The sequence below is a fragment of the Onychostruthus taczanowskii genome, unplaced genomic scaffold, assembly GCF_017590055.1.
Source record: "Onychostruthus taczanowskii isolate IOZ18803 unplaced genomic scaffold, ASM1759005v1 scaffold29, whole genome shotgun sequence".
Taxonomy (NCBI): domain Eukaryota; kingdom Metazoa; phylum Chordata; class Aves; order Passeriformes; family Passeridae; genus Onychostruthus; species Onychostruthus taczanowskii.
The window spans coordinates 9,372,490-9,391,628 of record NW_024500239.1 but is presented as its reverse complement, the minus strand read 5'-3'; positions in this window follow the sequence as shown (position 1 = coordinate 9,391,628).

The window sequence follows — 19,139 nt, the reverse complement described above, 5'->3', positions numbered from 1 at the left end:
TTTCCCAAATTTTTTAACATAAAGAATACCACAGGTTTTGGGGGTTGGGGCTTTTTTTTAGCAAAGGTAAAACAGGCAGGAGACATATGTGAATCTTAAAAAGCAAGACTAAGATGAAAAGTCACCCCCATTTTTTCTTCAGTTAGAATTCCGTACTTTGATAACTGTTTCCAGTATTCTTTCTCAAAGGAAACTGTCTTTAGCAGTGAAGATGTAGCTGTTTTATTAAGCAGTTCAGTTTACAGAATAAGGTCTATAATCTCTACAGCAACTTACATATAAGGAGTCATAAATCTTTCTGTACATGTCATTTTAATGTTAATTCCAGTAATAACACCAGAAAAAATCTTTCAGAGCTCTAGTGGTGTCCCACCTCAAAGGGGAAGGGAGTACTGAGGATTCATAGATGCCCACAGTTGAAAAGGAATGTCATAACTCACAGGGTCTGCAAAAAGTTATAGAGTTTAATTAGTAAATTATACATACAGAATAGAAATTGGAATAAGCTAGTTCCTTGTCTTCTGGTGTAAACACATGGTGGTGGATTTTGAATTAGTGGTAGGGTGAAAGAAGAGAAAGAGAGAGAGAGAGGGAGATGGAGAGGAACTAAAGCCTGCACTGGACTCCAGCAAAAATACTAAAATGTACTATAGGTAATTTTTGTCTGGTAAATCATAGCTTGCGTTTGCTAATTACAGAAATATTCTCTGTATGTGACTAGAATTTTCCATCATGAGGCATAGCAAGGTCAAATTTCTACTGTAGCCCTGCATTTTTTAAAGTATCTGCTACAGTCATTTGACTGCTGCATACACAGCACACAGACAAATAAATAAGAAGAGCATTAAACAAAAGCTGGATAAGAGGTGATTGCTGAGAGCTGTGAACTAATGATAATGCTTTTTTTCTGGTTTTCACTTATGTACTCAGCAGCATACCTGCAATGACTAAAGTAGCAGATAATCCCCCGATCTTCTTGTAGAATCCCAAGGATCCCAATTATTGTCAGAGGGCTACATTTTTAGCCCTACAAATAGCATCCACCAGCTTCAATTTTTCCCTCTTAAAAGGGCTGAAAATAGTGACATCTCCTTTATACTTTTGTTGTCACTGCAAATCTATGTCTGCCCATACTACATCAATATGAAGGCTTTTCTAATTGGATCTATTTGTGGGAGGAAGAGGAGTCAGTAGCAGAGAGAGACATAGAAATACATTTTCAGAGTTGAGCTAGGAAAAATATTGAAGCTGAAGTTTCATCACTATGACAGGAGTTCTGCATCTGATTTCAATGAATATGGAAATATAAGACAATCTTTCCTTATAAGAACATAATTTTAGAAAGAGAAGAACATTTAACTAAATCAGATTCTGTAATTATTTTTTAACCAAAAAAAAAGGTCTCAAAGCACCCACTGAGAATATTTAGCTAAATCTCTGAAGATTCAATAATTTTTTATGAAGAGCAATGGAGAGACAGAGATACAGCCTGTGATGAGCAGCAAAGACACAGGTGACCAGAGGCTGAGCCCTTCATAGCCTACAGGTCTCTCCACTCTCAGTACCATGACAGTGACAAGTGTAGTAACTTTGCTAGAAATACAGCTTCTATGCTGGCTTATTGCATCAGCCATTTTACAAATACTAATGTCTAAGTATACAAAATGTCCTTAACTCCTCATCTTATTTTAATGCAGTAGAATAAAATCAATGCCTTTTCCTCACTTATGAATTCACATGAATTACAGGTATTTGGTAAGGAACCATAGAAATGGTTCAACTCATGACTCACTGACTGTATTACTCATGGATCTGGACTTCTGCCAGTCCCTTAAAAAGAAAAATGGTGTATGTCTCTCTCTCTTTTTTTTTTTTTTTTTTTTTTTTTTTGGTATAGCATCAAGACAGAAAGGTATTGGTACCAGAAGTTGTCAAAACAAAACCCCAAACCACTCCCTTCTCTCCCTCAAAAAAGTAAAATATTATGGGGCAGGGTGGTGTATTTGTCAAAAGTACAGTTGACTTGAAACGGCTCATTGTTTCAACCCAGACATATCATGAGGTTCAAGTTATTAAAAAACCAAACCTACATTTTGAAACTGTTTTGCTCAATGAAGTAGCAATTAATGGTTTAGAAATTACAGTTTTGCATCAGGTTATGGGAGACAAAGATCTTATTTACTGCTCAGATTGAGGGATGGAGAATTCAAAGCTCATACTTTTCACTGCCCAAGAGTCTTGACCACTGGCTAAAAGAGGATGATCTCAAGCTCCTGCTGTGAATGTTAATACATTCTATAAAAGCTACAAGTTCAGTGGCAGCAGGAATAGTGCCCAAGTGGCCCAGCTTCCAAGCAAGATATTTTTAGCTCACAGCACCTCTCAGAATGCATAGCAAATTTTGACTACAAAACTCCATAGTTTTTGCCCTATCATCTTAAAATGACAAGATTTTAATTAAGTCTTGCAAAGACAGAGAAGAATAAATTAAGTTAAAATGTCTTCCTTTTTCTCACCAAAATACATAAAATAAAAATTTCAAAGTCCATCTATTGTCTACCATTGTGAATAGAAACAAGGTAATTTATAATATTTTTCAACACATGGCAGGGGAGGGAGGGGGGGAATGATGTTAATAACTTGTGAGTAACCTTTCCAGTTGCTGTGCTATTTTCAAACAATAGTTATTTTTGGTTCAGGTGTTTGAAGCACACAGGCTTTGTAAGGTCAGTCTGAACACAGAGCTATTGCTTCCTTGTAATAACATTTCCATGACACTATCATTTAGTTCCCCTAAGTGACTTCACAGGGGGATATGTTAAAATTCTTGTCTCACTTTCTGTAGTTCTGCTTCATGCTAAAATGGATCTCACAGTGAGGCATTCTTGCTAATACTGCTTTTTCTTGCAACATGCATCTCCAAACTTACAAGATAAAGTCTGGCTGCTGCTGCAGTGCCCCCTGAATTTCTGTTTCAGATAAGAAACTTCTGTATCAGCAAAAAAATTTTATATGTAATTACTGAAGTCGAGTTTTGGGGTAATATCTATATTCCCTTGCAAAGAATTGTATTTGTTGCTTTGATTTTTGCAGATTTTTTACCTTCTATTAAGGATGTGAATTGTGGGGACAAACTTATTAGGGCCCGTTGCAATAGGACAAGGGATAATGGTTTCAAAGTGAAGGAGGGTCTATTTTTATTATATATAAGAAATAAGTTTTTTATAGTGAGGGTGGAGCAGGTAGCCTAGACAGGTGGTAAATGCCCCCATCACTAGAAACATTCAAGGTTAGGTTGGATAAAGCAACCTGATCTAGTAAAAAATGACCCTCCCTGCTCACTGCAACGAGTTGGAAGGAGATGACCTTGGAAAGGTAGTAACTAACAGCTTTGTGCCCCTGGCTGGGTACAGAGGCCGCCAGGAGTGGAAAAGTGAGAACTGAGGTTTAGCAGTTCCTTTCAAAGATGTTTTCCAGTATACACACCTAAGTTCGTGGGTTCTAATGGGATGCACCCACATGTGCTGAAGGAGCTGGCAGAGATCATTGCAAGGCCATTTTTGATAATCTTATTGATTATGTTGACTGAAGAAATATCAAAAGACTGGAGGAAAACCAGTGGTTATATCGCTAAGGAGGGCAAGAACGACAATTAAGGGAACTACAGGCCAGTCAGCCTCACCTAAATCCCTGGAAAGGTGATGGAGCTGATAATCCTGGAAAATGTTTTTAGATTTATGAAGGACAAAAAGTCATCAGGACTAGTCAGCAGGGGAATTTCCCCCAAGGGGAAATCATGCTTTACCAATTTGATTAACTTCTGTAATGAAATGACTGGGTTTGTAGATGAAGAGAAAGCAGGAGGTATCGGCTATCTGGACCTCAGAAAGGTCTCCTGTAAGATGCTCACAGGGAAGCTGTTGGAGTACGGACTAGACAAGTAGACAGGGAGGTGGGTTGAAATGGCCAGGCCCAGAGGATGGTGATCAGAGGCATGAACTCCTGTGACAGGTCTTATTAGTGCATACAGACACCTAAAAGGAGGTTGCAAAGAAGATGGAGCCAGGCTCTTCTCAGTGGAGCCCAGTGACAGGACCACAGGCAATGGGCACAAACTGAATTAGAGTTTGGGGAATTTTTAGCAAATTCAATGGAAAGAAGGAGAATCAAAAAGAATTATTTCTCATTATACTTTATTTAATTGCTTATTTGTTTTCCTCTGGGCACAGGGGAAGGGAAAAGATAAGCAGTTTACTTTAATCAAGTGAATTACCTTTAAAGTCTGAAATTATCAGATTACTTCCCTGATGATTAAGACAAAACTATTGTCAGTATCACTACTAATAGGTTTTAAACTGTCCTTGAATATGTTTCTAAACTAAATGTAGGACTAGGGCTTCAACTCCAGGGTTTATCCCAGCACGATTTATAAATCATGTCTGTCTCACCCAAGTTAGATCTGTGACTGGGTTTTTCCTCAGCTGCATTGATAGTCATCAGATTTCTCTTTAAAACAGTGGTATTTATGAAATTTATGCTAAATCTTTGTTTTCTTTGCTGCTCTGCTCCAACGTGCAATCAAATGGTGAGAACAGAGAAAGCAACACAGAGGCCCAAAGTTGGGCTAAACATTACCACAGAAGAAAACAGGACCTCTCTTAATTACACAAGGACCTGTCTTAGGTAGAGGACATCCTGAGAGGAAACACAGTGCTTAGAAAAGTTCACTGAAGAGGCCTTTACAGCCTCTAAGCAAAACAACGTGCTTCTCACTGCAGAAGTCACAAGCACAGTAATAGTGGGTAATTCAAACCCAAGTGGGGTAAACCATGGTATACCCATCGACTGCTTACAGGAATGGCTGTCTCATCAGTGCTTCCACAAGCCCCTTTGCTGAAGGACTGATAATTCAAACCAGCAACCTTAGTATCAAGAGAGATGAGAACAAACAGGTTTATATGTACAAAAGGAATTTTATTCTAGTCTGACCAAGTCACATGCATTTATGCCTTCTTAATCTGAACTGATAAAGAAGTCCCTCTTTATCTTAACACCTGTCAAGGTAATAAATATTTATCTACTTATTTTTCATTAATAATTTCAAATTAAGCATTAATCGATTTTCTTCTTTGTCACGATCACCTACCAACTATTTTTTACACATCTTTAGTAATGATTTCTTAGAAACTGTCTGCCTGCAATTGAAAAGCTCAAGAAGTGCCATGTTTTCAGACAAAGTATCATTACAATTAGTGATTAGAGATTCTTAAAAACAAATGTGATAGAGATCAAATTATAAATTTTAGGAAAACCACATTTACTGACCAGTGTAAGTTCAATCACAATAACAACAATTCATATTGTAGCTGACTTAATATACAAGACAATGTATTTAAAATAAAAAATGCCAGTTTTCAACCAAGCTTCTAAACCCTCCAAAGTAAAAACCTTACCTGTGTGCCTCTAGAGAAATAAAACTTGGAAGGTTTAAAATATCTTCATTTCACCTTTACAATCTCAGCAATTCTAAAAAAGCATGGACCCCTTTTAAGTCTCATATAGAACTTGACTATGAATAGTGTTTGGACAGTATCTTCAAAATTTCTCAGAAGAATAGAAATAGTATCAAAGGACTTTTAGGCAAAAGTTTCAAATGCATGCATTTTATTTCCTATGATACCCCTAGATAAATACCATCATTTTAGTTTTTGTTTCTTGGTACATAAATTTTTGGGGATTTACTATTAGAAAGCTACTTAAAGCTGAAATCTTCAATATGTTCATTTCCTGCAGCATGAGGCTTCAAATAATAATGTTTTATAAATATTTTTCACACCAAGAAAAGGTTTTCTCCTATTTCTCTCAAGATTAATTTTTCCTCTTCTAGCTCACTATCCTTAATCTTTACTGTTCTTCCCCAACCTTCCATGCTTACCAGATATCAGTATTTGTGGAAATATTTTCATGTCTCTTAAGCCTTTAAATCCTCTTGTCTATTAATGCACCAATCTATTGCAGTTGTGTAGAAATAAGTCCACACAGGAGATTTCAGCCAAAAGGAAAAGATTTCTCTAAAAGGACAGGGGGCCTCTCCACTAGTAAATTTTATTTCTCTCACCATATTCTTACTCTTTTAAAACACTATGTCTCCTACTACTCAAAGGGGATCACTTAGATTATAATTCAAAGTAATTTTTCATCTTCACAACACATTTCACCAGCGTCTAAAAACTAATATGAAAACAGCTGCAGGCTTACCTGGCTTGCAGCTTTTGTTTTTCAGCCAGCACAAAGAACTACAAGTACCGTTAATATGAGAAAAAACCCACAAAATTTGAAGAAGACACTTTGAATCCCAATCCCATTGGTCTGTCCCAGCTACTGCAGGGAAAATATACTCTCTTGATTATGAATAATGGGAATATCAAATAAATTCAGTTTTACATATCTCTTCTCACATTTGGCATCAGGAAGCGTGATTTTTTTTTTTTATTTGGTTTTTAATCTGATTTGCAAGACTTTTTTTTTTTTCTTCTAGATAAAAAAAACAAGAATCCTGGATCAATTAGAAGTATTAAAACAAAATAATAGATATGGAAGACTTGACCCACTCATCACCCTAAATCACGTGACAAATGCCAACACTGCAGAGAAAGCTGAAGCCTTCATGAACAACAGGACAACAAGTGCAAGGTCTCACAGCCTCTGAAGTGGAAAATTCTCAGAAAGGGAATCCACAGAGCAGCTCCAAGAAACTTTTTTAATGAAGGTAATCTGCAGTCTTTGAAACCTTTGTTGCTATAAAGTCTCCCGACTATTTGCTCTGCCAGAGTGTTTATGCAATAAATACTGATATCTCTAAGGGTTTCTTACAGCATACAGAAGCCATATTTTACTACCTTTCTGTACTGAACCACTACTATTTATGATTCTCTATTCAAATGAGAGACATTTTTTTTTTTTATTTTACATAGTTAAGCTACCAATCAAATAAGATTCTAGGAATAAAAAATTGGAAGTGTCTAGTAATTTGTATTTGCTTTGACCTCAGCATGATCTAGCCTACCTGCCTGTGCTTACAATCCCTTCTGTTTGGCCACCTACTGATTTCACTGATTTCCTAAGTTATGCAGTTTAAAAAATCTTCTGTTTTGTAGCTCATTCTACCTGCAATCTTTCTTACCTCCTTTAACCTTGAGAATCCAAAGACATCAAGAGAAAGTAAAACTCCCAGAAACTGAATTCTGAAGGAAATATCTGAAACTGGCCAAGAGAGAGAGAGAGGTCATTTCCAGTTCTTGAATGAAGGGGTGGTGAAGGCTGCAGAAAGCAAAGAATCCAGTTAAAAAAATTTCAAGATAAAATAGAATTTCAGGGGTTTTTATACTAGAAATACTGGTTTACAGATAATTTACAGTCATCTATCATGTTTTTATTTCTCTAATGAATACCTCAAAAGTGTTGCTAATTCATGGACAATAAACAGTTCTCAACAAGAACCAGTCAAAATACTCTTTGAAGCATCACCAAACTCTGCCCTCAGGAGCTCTGCTGCATTCTGTCTGGCAAACGATCTCAAAGTGGAGAAATAAGAGTCATGTACAAACACTGAATAAAACCTAAACATCACTCCTATCAATTGTCGCTCACGTGGCCTAAGAAGCAAATAAGACCTTCTGAACACCAGCTGGGGACTAATTTATAGCTATCAGCACTTTGCTTTTGGTAAACAAATGCTTGATATTTGTTGATATGATGCCATTAAAATATTATAGCATGCCCATACTTTAAATTCACAACCCCCAAAGAGCTCGCCATTATGCTCAAACAGAAGTCATTAACACACTAAAAAGGCAGCAAGAATACTAGAGGGAAAATAAAATTTGACTTTGTTATCATCTTCATAAAGTACATCAAAGAGTACAGATGGAATGGCTGTTCCTGTCAGTGCATTCACATGGCCCCATTTATTACTCTTTTCATAGCCTTTCCTACAGTATTTATTTAGTTCTTAGCTCAAATCAGAGATCAGCAAGCAAGGTACACCATGAATTCACAAATTTATCTCTCTGCTGATACAAGAATGATATTACAGAGAGTCTGCCTGGGTTGGAGTTATGATTCTTCACGGCAGCTTTTCATTTCTGGTTGCAGAAGTGCTGATGCTACACCAGCATTTTGCCCATTGTGGAGCGCTGCTCTCACACTATCAGGGATCTCCCTCCAGCTCCACACCACTCAAATCCAGGAGGCTGGGAGTGTACCTATCCTGTCTGTGTTTGCTGCTGTTGTGATGACTTCACTTTGATTTTGGTGTGAGGAAATTTTTGTTGTTGCTGCAAACAAAATTCATGAAAAATATGTAAATTTTATTATTATTGATTATTCATAAATGTGTTTTTCTAAGAGATGGGGAGTAGAATGAACTGGATACAGGTGAAGTGGGGGCACCTCTGGGAAACCATATTTTAAAAAAGCCACAGGAGGTGTGGGAGACAGGAGTGAGGTAAAACGTGCAAGAAACAACTCTGCAGATACCAAGGTCAGTGAAGAAGTAGCAGGAGTTACTTCAGAAATTCACCCCCAAGCCCAAGGTGAGACCACATGGATCTTTTCTGAAGGACAGCAGCCTGTGGGAAAGACCCACACAGGAACAGTTAGTGCAGAACTGAACACCCCAGGAAGGACTCCATCCTAAAGAAGGAGAAAATTTTCCCCAAATGAAGACTGTTTTGCCCATTTTGGTAACTGGTAAGGGATCTTCCTGTCTTAACCTCAACCCACAAGCTTTTCCATCTTATTTTCTTCTTCTGTGTGATTGAGGAGGGGGAATGAGAGAGAGGCTGGGTGGGCATCTGACAACACGCCAAGGTCAACCCAACACAGCTCATTCAGGGTATGGACTTCTCAATCCCAAATGTTCACTGTGACATCAGTCCAGGTATCCTGTGTGCATATTATCTCACTAAAAACAGCTGTGAGAAATATAACAGAAAGAAATTGTTGCCATTCCACATTTATTTCCCACTCACAGTTTGAATAATAATTTTACCTGCCATGAACATAGTTTCAAAGGTCTAAATGTCACCAGTCTTCTTCCCTAGAAATAGTGATATTGAAGTTCAGTGTCTTTCACTTCATCAGTCAGTAGAAAGTAATATTTTATCAGAAATTGAAGCAATTCTAATTTACAAAATCTGTGTTCTTAATGTGTGTCAGTCAGGCATCATAATTGTTAAATCAGCAGTTTTCATCAGAACCATCAGTTTAATGTAATGAATAATATTGCAGAAAGGCAGCATAAGACACAGAAGGAAATTAAGTGGTAAAGGTGAGGAAACTTTTGATTGCCAGCTTACTGAAAGACAAGTGAATGTTTAGTACCATATCAGTTATGGAACTATTTGGGCATATAATAAGCATATTATAAAAGGAAATATTTGGGCACATAATAAACAGCATATATACTGTTTTTTATACCTGTTTTGTACTTAGTAAAATATCCCTAAAAGAGAAAAATTAAAAAGAGAAAAAAAATACTGAAATTGGTATTGTATTTCTAGCCTGTAAATGTTATATTATTATAGTATATGATGTAATACATGTAATTTATATTCTAACCTATGAATTATAATAACAACACAGAAGTAAATTTACACAGTGCAATAAGAGTGATCATTACCTTATTGTACAAAATTTATTTAGTGTTCAAACTAAAGTTCAAGAGAATTGCAGGAGGATAAGAAGATTCTGGCAAAGTACCAAGCATATGCAACTTTCTCAATGTGTTTTGTGTTGCTTTATGTGCAGAAAAAGTCACTGAAATATGTCACCAAAATGTTCTTCACCCAGATCAAGCCATTATATGTAAGCACCTTGTATTCAAAGATATTTGTACTGAGGTAAATTTATGGTAAGTTTAAATAGATTTAAAATATAACTTCACCTTTAAATTGAAAAGTATCTCAAAACAGATGTGAGGAGCATGCATTACATATTAACTGAGAGTTTAAAAATATCTAAAAATACATCTTTATGGTATTACAAAAGCAATTTTCTTTCAGTGGGTTAATAAGTCTTGCAAATACATGTCTGTGTACTCTAAACTGGTGCCTTAGTAAATGAAAATAATGGAGTTTAGAATGGGATTTTGCATCTCTATAGTATTGCCCTAGGGCAAATCCTAAATCTTATAACTCTTTAAAATACTATATATGATTTTAATAGAAAATAGCCACTTAACTCACTTTAATAGCTGACAGCTCAGAAAGGTTCTTGCTTATCTTCTGAAAAATTGAAACAGTGACAGTATATGGAAACTCCTTTTCTATATTTCCTAGGTGACTCTTAATATGAATTCAATTCAGATCATCCTTGTTGACAGTCAAACAGGAAAAGCAAAAAAAAAAAGTATCACGTCCCTGTAACCAGTAAAGAAAAAATTTTCAACAGGAAAAGAAATTTCCACAGAAATCAGTAAGTGATCTTCTCTCTATTCAAAAAAGTTATGGTGAAAGCAAGAAAACCAAACACATACAAAAAAGTACCTCAATGCCTAATACTAATATACTAAATAAAGTAGAAACTATATATTCAGGTGACTATCTTGGCTTGTATTATTTATTACTGCCAGAAGAGTACTGCCTGGAAAATCCCTGATTGGACAATATATTCTTTACTGCAGACAAATCTGGCAGTTTATGACCATGCTTTACTGAGGTTCTTCTTTTTTAAGACCTCTTTTAAGACCTCTTCCTTTTTTTAAATAGGAGCAGATCTTTTGCATGCCTCAATTTACTCTATATTGGTCTGAAGAAAGGAGACTATGGGAAATGTGGCTTTTCATGTGTTTCAGTCTTACCTTGGAAATTATAGTGACAAACTTTCATAAACAATGACGCAGAATGTCATCAGGCTGAGTGATTATTGAGTTGCATATTTTATTATACATGTATCTATTTTACATTTGTTTAATTAGGTCTTCAAAAGACAGTTACTCTGCCTTCACAATTCAAGAGAACTCATTAAAATACAGTGCATATTATTAGCCTGTATAGAGCAAAAACACTAATCTAGAAAACACTTCTCTTTTGCTATTCACTTTGACATTTTGATCACAAATGTGGGAAGTAACCCCATCCCATTTTTTCTCCTCATTCCTTTTTTAAAAACAACACTAAAAGTACAATACTTTGTCAGAAGGACATCAGGACTACTTCTACCTGAAGTCTAATATGTGGTAAATTTATCATATTTTACTTGCTTAAAAACTGAAGGAACAAACCCCAGAATATTTCATCACTGATTTAGGAAATCTGTTTTATAGTCTCCCTCTTTGCAATACCTTATTTAATTCTGTCAATATTTCTCTGTGAAGTTATTACACAAAGGTGTTTGTATAACTACTAGTAAGTTCATTTAAAAAAAATAAAATAAAATTAACACATTTCCAAGTACAACAGAAAGCTATGCATTACTATTAACTGAAAATTTGGTTTTAGGTGTATTTAGCAATTTCCTCTGAAAATCACTCCCAGTATATATCCACCATAGCCATTCATCCAAACTGTCAAAATATTACAAGAGATAAGAAAAATTTTATTAATTTCAAATAAAAAAACAGCATTGATTTTAGTTTTAGATTCTTTCATATCAATCCTACATGTTCAAATTTTTATTAGAAAATATTACAAACTTAATGAAAGTTTGTTTCAAAGCTATAGTTTTGAAGACTTTACTCTTAATTGTATAAAATATTTAAATCTATTTATAGTTCCCCCTCCCCTTAAGAAATGTGTAATTCTTACATCAGTATTAACCCAAAATATTGAAAATATTAACAAAGTAGACAAAATGTATTGTTTTATTACAGATGCTCTTTTGTCCCCTCTGACTACTCCCCTCTGAACCCTGGAATACAGCTGGGACAAGTTCCTCTCACACACAGAAAGACCAGAAACCATTTTGAATCTCTTGAGCTAAGCTTTAGGCTATGTCCAGGAGTGTGCCTGCACTGAGGCACACCTCACCTTTATACACACTCTCCTCCAGGTGACACAGGATCCAGCCCTGTTTCAGCACCCATATCTTAGTAGCAGAGTGCCATGTTGCTAAAACTCTAGAAGAAATGGAGAATATTAGCCTGATCATGCCTGTCTTTAACGCAGCTTCTTAGTTTCTGAATAAAAAGTTCTTTTGGAGCATCTTCTGATTTGACTCTCTCTGTCCAAATGCCTGGTAATAAGGCAAAAAATTAAACAATCAAAAATCCTTAAAACACACGCTCAAATTTCTAGTATAAAACAAACAAATTTTACTATCAGACTGCAAATTTTTACACTTTTAAGTCCACTCCTCTATAAAACAGTTATCAAAACTAGTGTCTATTTTATTTCTTTTTGACTGATAATCAAATACAATATTTCATATTAAGCATGTGGATTAGAATTTGTGTTGCTACTGTGTCTCTTGCCTAGGGATGACAGGTGAGATGAGCCCTCAGGGGCCAAGAGGGAAAATGAACCAGACTCTGAATCAAAATCCAGGCAACTGGCTTGAACTCTGAGTATCTCAACCTAATGAGTAGCTAAAACAGAATCAAAGCTCCCACAAAATACACAACAAGAATAATGTATAAGAATCAAAACATATTTACTTTTCATGACAGATCAAACTATTACAGTTTGTTAAAATTATGTTTCCTCAGTCAGTGAAATTTGGTTGAAGTTTCATTGACAGTTGCACCAAACTGAGACAACACAAAGATGCTATGGCTATATGTGGTCTTCAAGCAGACCTAATGGGTTATTTTGAATGCACACTAGAACTGGAAAGCAAGGTTTTCAACTATTTTTGGAATGCATTTGAGTTAACCTTTTTGATCCTCTTCCTGACTATTATTGTCTTTCTCATGGTAATGCAAAGTGCCCTATCTGGCAAAAATACTCACATAATAAATATAGACTACCTATGACCCTAATATATCTATTAGACTGTAAAATGGCCTTTTCTGTCAGTTTGGCTGGAAGTATTTGGGTCAAGTGCACTGTGGCAAAATAAGAAATATATTTTCTTTTTTCCCTGCTCTATCAGAAAGGTGAAGCTATATTGCTACTTTTTGCCCTGGAACAGACCTCTTTTCCTGTCAATCTAGCATAAACTTCAGCAAAAAAGAAAATGGAACTACACTTTCAAAAGAGAAAAAAGTCAAGGACAGATTTATTTTGTATCACTTAAAGCATGACATGAATAATTGAGTGAGTTATTTTTCTCTTTGGTGAGAAGACAAAAATGTATAAAACTCATCATTCAGAGTGAAACACTACCCCCACTCAACTGCTTACAGATGTTATTAGAAACGATAAAGTCAAAATCACATGCCTGAAAATCTATTTTAAAAAAAATTGTGAATTTGTGAAGGGCATATATTAATTACACAACTTGCCTTGGCAGGTCTAGAAATTATAGATTAGTCTATTAAGAACTTTTTTTTTTTTTTTTTGGTCTAAAACTTGTTTTAGACTTCTTTAGTTAGTAATTATATATAACACTAACAGACCAGAACTGTGTAATGAAGTGTTATTTAAGAAAATCTAAGGAATTATAGCATTGTATTTTACTTCTCTGAAGAGGTGTAATACATAAAAAAGAATTCTGAAATAATTGCTTCAAAAATGAACAATTCACAATCTGTGGATGAACAATTTGGAAAATACATTATAGATGCATTTGATAAAGTGCATTTAGACCTAGCTAATCTGAAAACCATTGCTTAAAGCAGTCCCAAGATGCTCATCACCATCAACACACGAATACTAAATAGCCAGGCAGTTTTGTTCATAGCTGGAGTTTTGTACATCAGGCAAGGAAAGCTTTTCAATAAAGCAACCCTGTCTGATTCAGAATGGCCCCCAATGCTATCCAAAATGACATCTCAGCCTTCATTCCATTAGGAAAATACAAGAACTCACACATAGAGTTTGCAGTCTGACATCTTAATGCAACTGATTCCTGCAAAGTGCCACAGCTGTAGATCCAGGGACTGAATTCCCCCATTGTTGGCACCGACTCGTTTGGTAGACTGGCACAGTGCTGGCCAGCTGGCGACACAGGAGCTGGACCAAAGCCCACAGGATGCTCCTGGCTGCCAGCTCCCTAGAGGACACTGCCTGAGAAAGCAGCCCAGGAGAAAGGGGCTGCCACCACAGCCCAGACCACCAGCCCGTGGCACAGCAGTGACTTGACAGCAATAGCTGCCTCCACTGCCTCCTCCATCTCATCGCCTTTGGCAGTGGAAGCCGACCTTCCCTGTGCCACACAAAGCACACAGTGACAGACACTGGCAGTGGGAAGTGAGACTGAAGAGAGCAAAAGGCAAGGGAAAACTTAACGAAGTGTTAGTAACATTCTTGTAGCAAACAAGGCTGCAAGATCAGACAGGAAGCAATGCTGTGTGGCATGTGGTTGGTATCTTTCCTCTGCTCCAAGAGCATCATCAATAGAAGACAGACTCTTAAAAGCCTTTACATGGAGGATGGCCTTTCCTGCAAAATTTGCTCAGAATTCCTCATACCTGATGTACAGGTGTGTATGTATATATATATATGTATGTGTGTATATATAGATATACATATATATATACACACACACATATATATGCACATATATACACACACATGTGTATACATGTGACATAAATGTGTACACATGTGTGTGTGTCTATATATATTTATATACATACACAAACACATCCCTATAGGTATACATAGAGCATGTTCCTGCTCCTGTAGAAAAAGGGAGGAAAGATCAAATTTTTCATCCATCAGTGAAAGAGATCACTGGAAGTACTTACATTGGATGCGTATAGATTTCTGTATGGGGATGAGCTTTCTTAATCCAGCCTCACTCCCCTGGAATCCCAGCAACAAACAGAGCATTAGGGACAGAGAATAACAGTTAGGAAAATGAAGTATTTAAAGGGTTTACTTGAAGGGCTAAAGAAGCCAAGGAGTAGGATCAAATCCTGATAGTCTCCAACCTTGCAGAAGTTTTAGGCACTTTGCCTGCCCTAGCATCTCCGTCTTGAGCCATCTCATGAGACTGACAAGTCCTCCCTTCTCCCTCAGTTACACATAATTCAAGGTTTTTTGCTTAATAGTTTGCTGTATCCAAGCTCAGGATAAGTAATAACCAGTCAATCTCAAAAGGTTTCAAGGTTTAATTCAGAGAAACATCTGAAGGGCCTAATATCCCTTCCAGCCTAATGAGCTGAGTAGCTCATGAGAATCAGGTCTCTGTTGACATTTCCAGTAACTTGTTTTTAACAAGGATTGAAACGTTACAACAGCTTCTCCTGTTGTTTCAATATTTCTTTATATTTTCCAAAGGAAAATCAGGAAAGGACAATAATACACAAGGAAGGGAAAGGGGGCATAAGGAACAGAGCGGGAGGATGGGCATGATGAATAGCAGAGAATTAAATTAAAGGAACAAAACTTAAAAGTACCTCAAAGCTTTAATCAAAATATTCAAAGGTTTTTAGGTAGTTAGCTAGTTATGCATGGTTTCCAATTTTGTTGTCAATTTTTTTCCCCAAACATTTTAATCAAGAGTGAAGAAACCATCTGACGTTGTATAATCAAAATATCACAACTTGGCAAAGATGTGTGATCTCTTCTTCAGCATTGTTCTACTTGAAATGTGCTTGTTTGAGCTACCAAGCCAGACTAAATCTGAGTAATTGATCTGGGATAATGCAATCCTTGTCTACAAAGAGTACTTATTTTCCATAGGTCACAGCCTGATACCTAAGTTCTGCTTTAATCTCAAGTACGGACATCATACAAGATAGCCAGATGTGTCACTGATTTGCTATATGGAACCTTGAAATTCAGTCACAGGTTCTGATAATAAGCAAAGATTCTGCTCAAATACACATGTAAGCTTATTAGAACAACATTTCTTAATGTTCTTAAGTTTTAGGACTTCACAAAGTGTCATCCTGTGTAATTTCCAAATCATGTGATAGAATTACTCATTGCTCACATACCTGCATCTTTGATAATTCTTCCCCCAAAACATTAACTTCTGTTTAATAACCAGTTTTATTCCTGTTCTCCATGCAGTGGTTGTCCTCTGCAGCCATGGCATTACATCACCCTATGACACAGTTAAGGTAAAAACACATTCTGGAACAGATTGTTCCCTGCTGCAACTCCTCTAAAGCCAACTCATTCTCATCAAGGGTGAACTCAGATCACAGTCTTTTAAGATGAATTCTTCAGTATTTATTGAAGGAAATCCAAAGAGCAACCTGTTTCAAAAAAATTCTCATGAAAAATGTTAATGTTCCACTGGGTACTGTTTCAAGAGAGGAATGGTTTATTTACAGTATTAGCTTAATCTAAAACATACAAAAAATAAGAAAAAAAAAAAAAAAAAGCAAAGGGAGACTGAATTGTACTGACCAGAATTAATAACTATGTTGCTGAAGCAAAAAAAGGTAATGGTCAATGTACCCTCTATACTGTACAGTCTCTAACCATTTTTACCATAAGTTGCACAGCTTCTGGATTTCCATAGCCCATGTTTACATAAAATTAGGAACCCAACAGAATTGTATATCCATTGTAATAACTGATTGTTTTATTTGTTGTTTGTCTAATTCAGAGGAAGAAAAGATACTTTTTAGTGCATCTGACTAAGGCTTAAAAAATTTTAAAAACACATCAAAATATGGGGTTGGTTTTCCTTGAAAAGAATACACCACTAATAGAAAATACTCTGCAATTAGGAATAAATTAGTTATTTAATTATTTGGTACAACCTTAAAAATGAACACTCTTCAGGCAGAGAGATGATTCCGCCTGATACCAAGTCACATGCATCTTAGGAACTTGGCTTGAATTTTGTACCAAGGTTGCACAAGTAATTATCATAAGTCTTAACAAGTCAACCACTTCTTATGTATAAATAAAATATTGAGACTCAATACACATAGCATTATTTGGACATATGTCAAAGTTCCTGATTGCAGCTGGCTGATTACTGTATTATTTTCAGTACTACAGCATCTCTTTTTAATTTTGACACTGGTCTGCTGTGCAAAAATCACTCACAGGAGGAGAATCTACAATTAAAACTTCTGCAATATGTAACAAGTGGCAGGAATGTGAATAACGTGTATGTCACACAGTAGACTAGGTCAGCCTTTGGACTACATGTTTCCTGAATTTAATTTGCTCTGCAACAAGGTTTTATTGCTTTCCTCCCACAACATCTAAATTCAGTCACCTCTGACAAAGAATGAGTTCACTCCCACAGAAAAAAAAAAGAACAGAAATAAAATTAATGTTGCTGTATACACAAGACACTTGTACACCGTCATGAAATCAAGGTAATGAAAATGCAAAAAGCCTGTCATTGTTCCTGCCTGGTACTTTAAATATTTCACAGTGTGCATTTACACTTCTTTGTCTGACACCCAGCCTACTAGGAGTTAAGGAACTATATGAGAACATCAACACTCAGTAATTTCTAAAGTCTCTGCCTTCATAGCTGAAAAAACACTTCAATACACCACAGGAGAATAGTTTAAGTCAAAGTTAGAATGCTTATTACCCTTTAACCCACACAGCAGATTTCCTCTCTGCATATTTCTTTCATGGGACTACCACTCCTGAAGGGACAAAAGAGAGTCTGTGAATCCAGGGAGGCCAGAATTCTTTTGTGATTTGTGCTTACTCAAGGTACTTGTAACTTGGCTCTTGGAAGAGGCTGCATGGATTGTTTATCATCATTGAGAGAAGTCCATGTGTTCAGGCCAATTGAAAGTGAAGATATTTTCGAAAAGATAAAGTCATAATTCTTTCAGGGATGATTAAATATTTTCATCTCTGCTTATGAAAGTGTCAATTACAGGCAATGACACAGTCTCCTGAGAATGTTTTGATAATGTAGAAACATCAGAACGTGCCACAATACACTCCTGCAACAACATTTAAACTTATAACTTGAGAATAGTTTGTTTTGTTCATTCCAGGCTCTAGCCTGAAGATCTCGCTTTTCCTCCAAGGACTGCATGCTTAATTGAAATAGCAGCAAAACTTACAAGAGGAAAATGTGACCCAAGGACTAGGTCTCTTAAGTATGACACTGGCTCTGATCAATCACTAGATCTGAAGAAAGAATCCCCAGGGCAATGACTCTCCAGATATAGCATTAATTGCTTGTTAGAAGAGAAGACAGGCACCAAAATATCTCTAACTGAGCTGGTGACAAACAAGCAGAGCAAAAACATGCATATGGGAAAATCCTCCATATTAAAAGAATTTTAAGTGCTTTTTTTTTCTGGTGTTTCATGCTTCACTCTGAAAATAATGCACCTCTATAAACCCTAATTTATACAGAATGTACACTGCCTATACTATGCTTATCAAAAAAAAACAAAAAAAAAAACCAAAAAAACACAACACAAAAAAGCCCCCATATATTTCAAAAGAGTATTTGTAGCATTAAAGTGCATATAACAAATTTCTGATGATTTGTGGTGATGGTATCCCCTTTCCACAATTACTAATTCTCTGGATTCCTGTTCTAATTCAGGTACTTGATACTTAGGCAAACAAAAGCAGTGTTGCCCTGCATTTTTTTCACTTTATAAGCCAAATCAGAAAAGCCATAAGAATCTATTAACAATAAATTATTTGATAATCAAAGAGTTAGACCATGTTAGGTATTCAGGTAGTAATGGAAAAGACTTTAGGGATTGGGATTCTACTGTCTGGGATACATTCTTATATAGAATTCAGAATTGCCTTTAGATTTTCCCCATTTTTATTTTTATATCTTAAAAAGAAATAACTTTTTCTTTTTAAAAAAGTCCCTGGTTATTAGCAAGATAGGAAGAGAAGCCAACAAAGAGCTTACGGGTGGGAATTTAAGGAAGGACAGGAAAGAGTGGGGGACTGCTACAGGCTGACTGCACATGGGGACTGAGCAGGTGATGTTGCTGCGGCAGATAGGAACAACCTCACACTCACAATCCCTGGTTTTCATGCGGGATTTCAGCCACCTCACCATTTATTGGAAGGACAACAAGCAGGACACAAGCAATCCAGTAAAGAAGAAATTCTTTACTA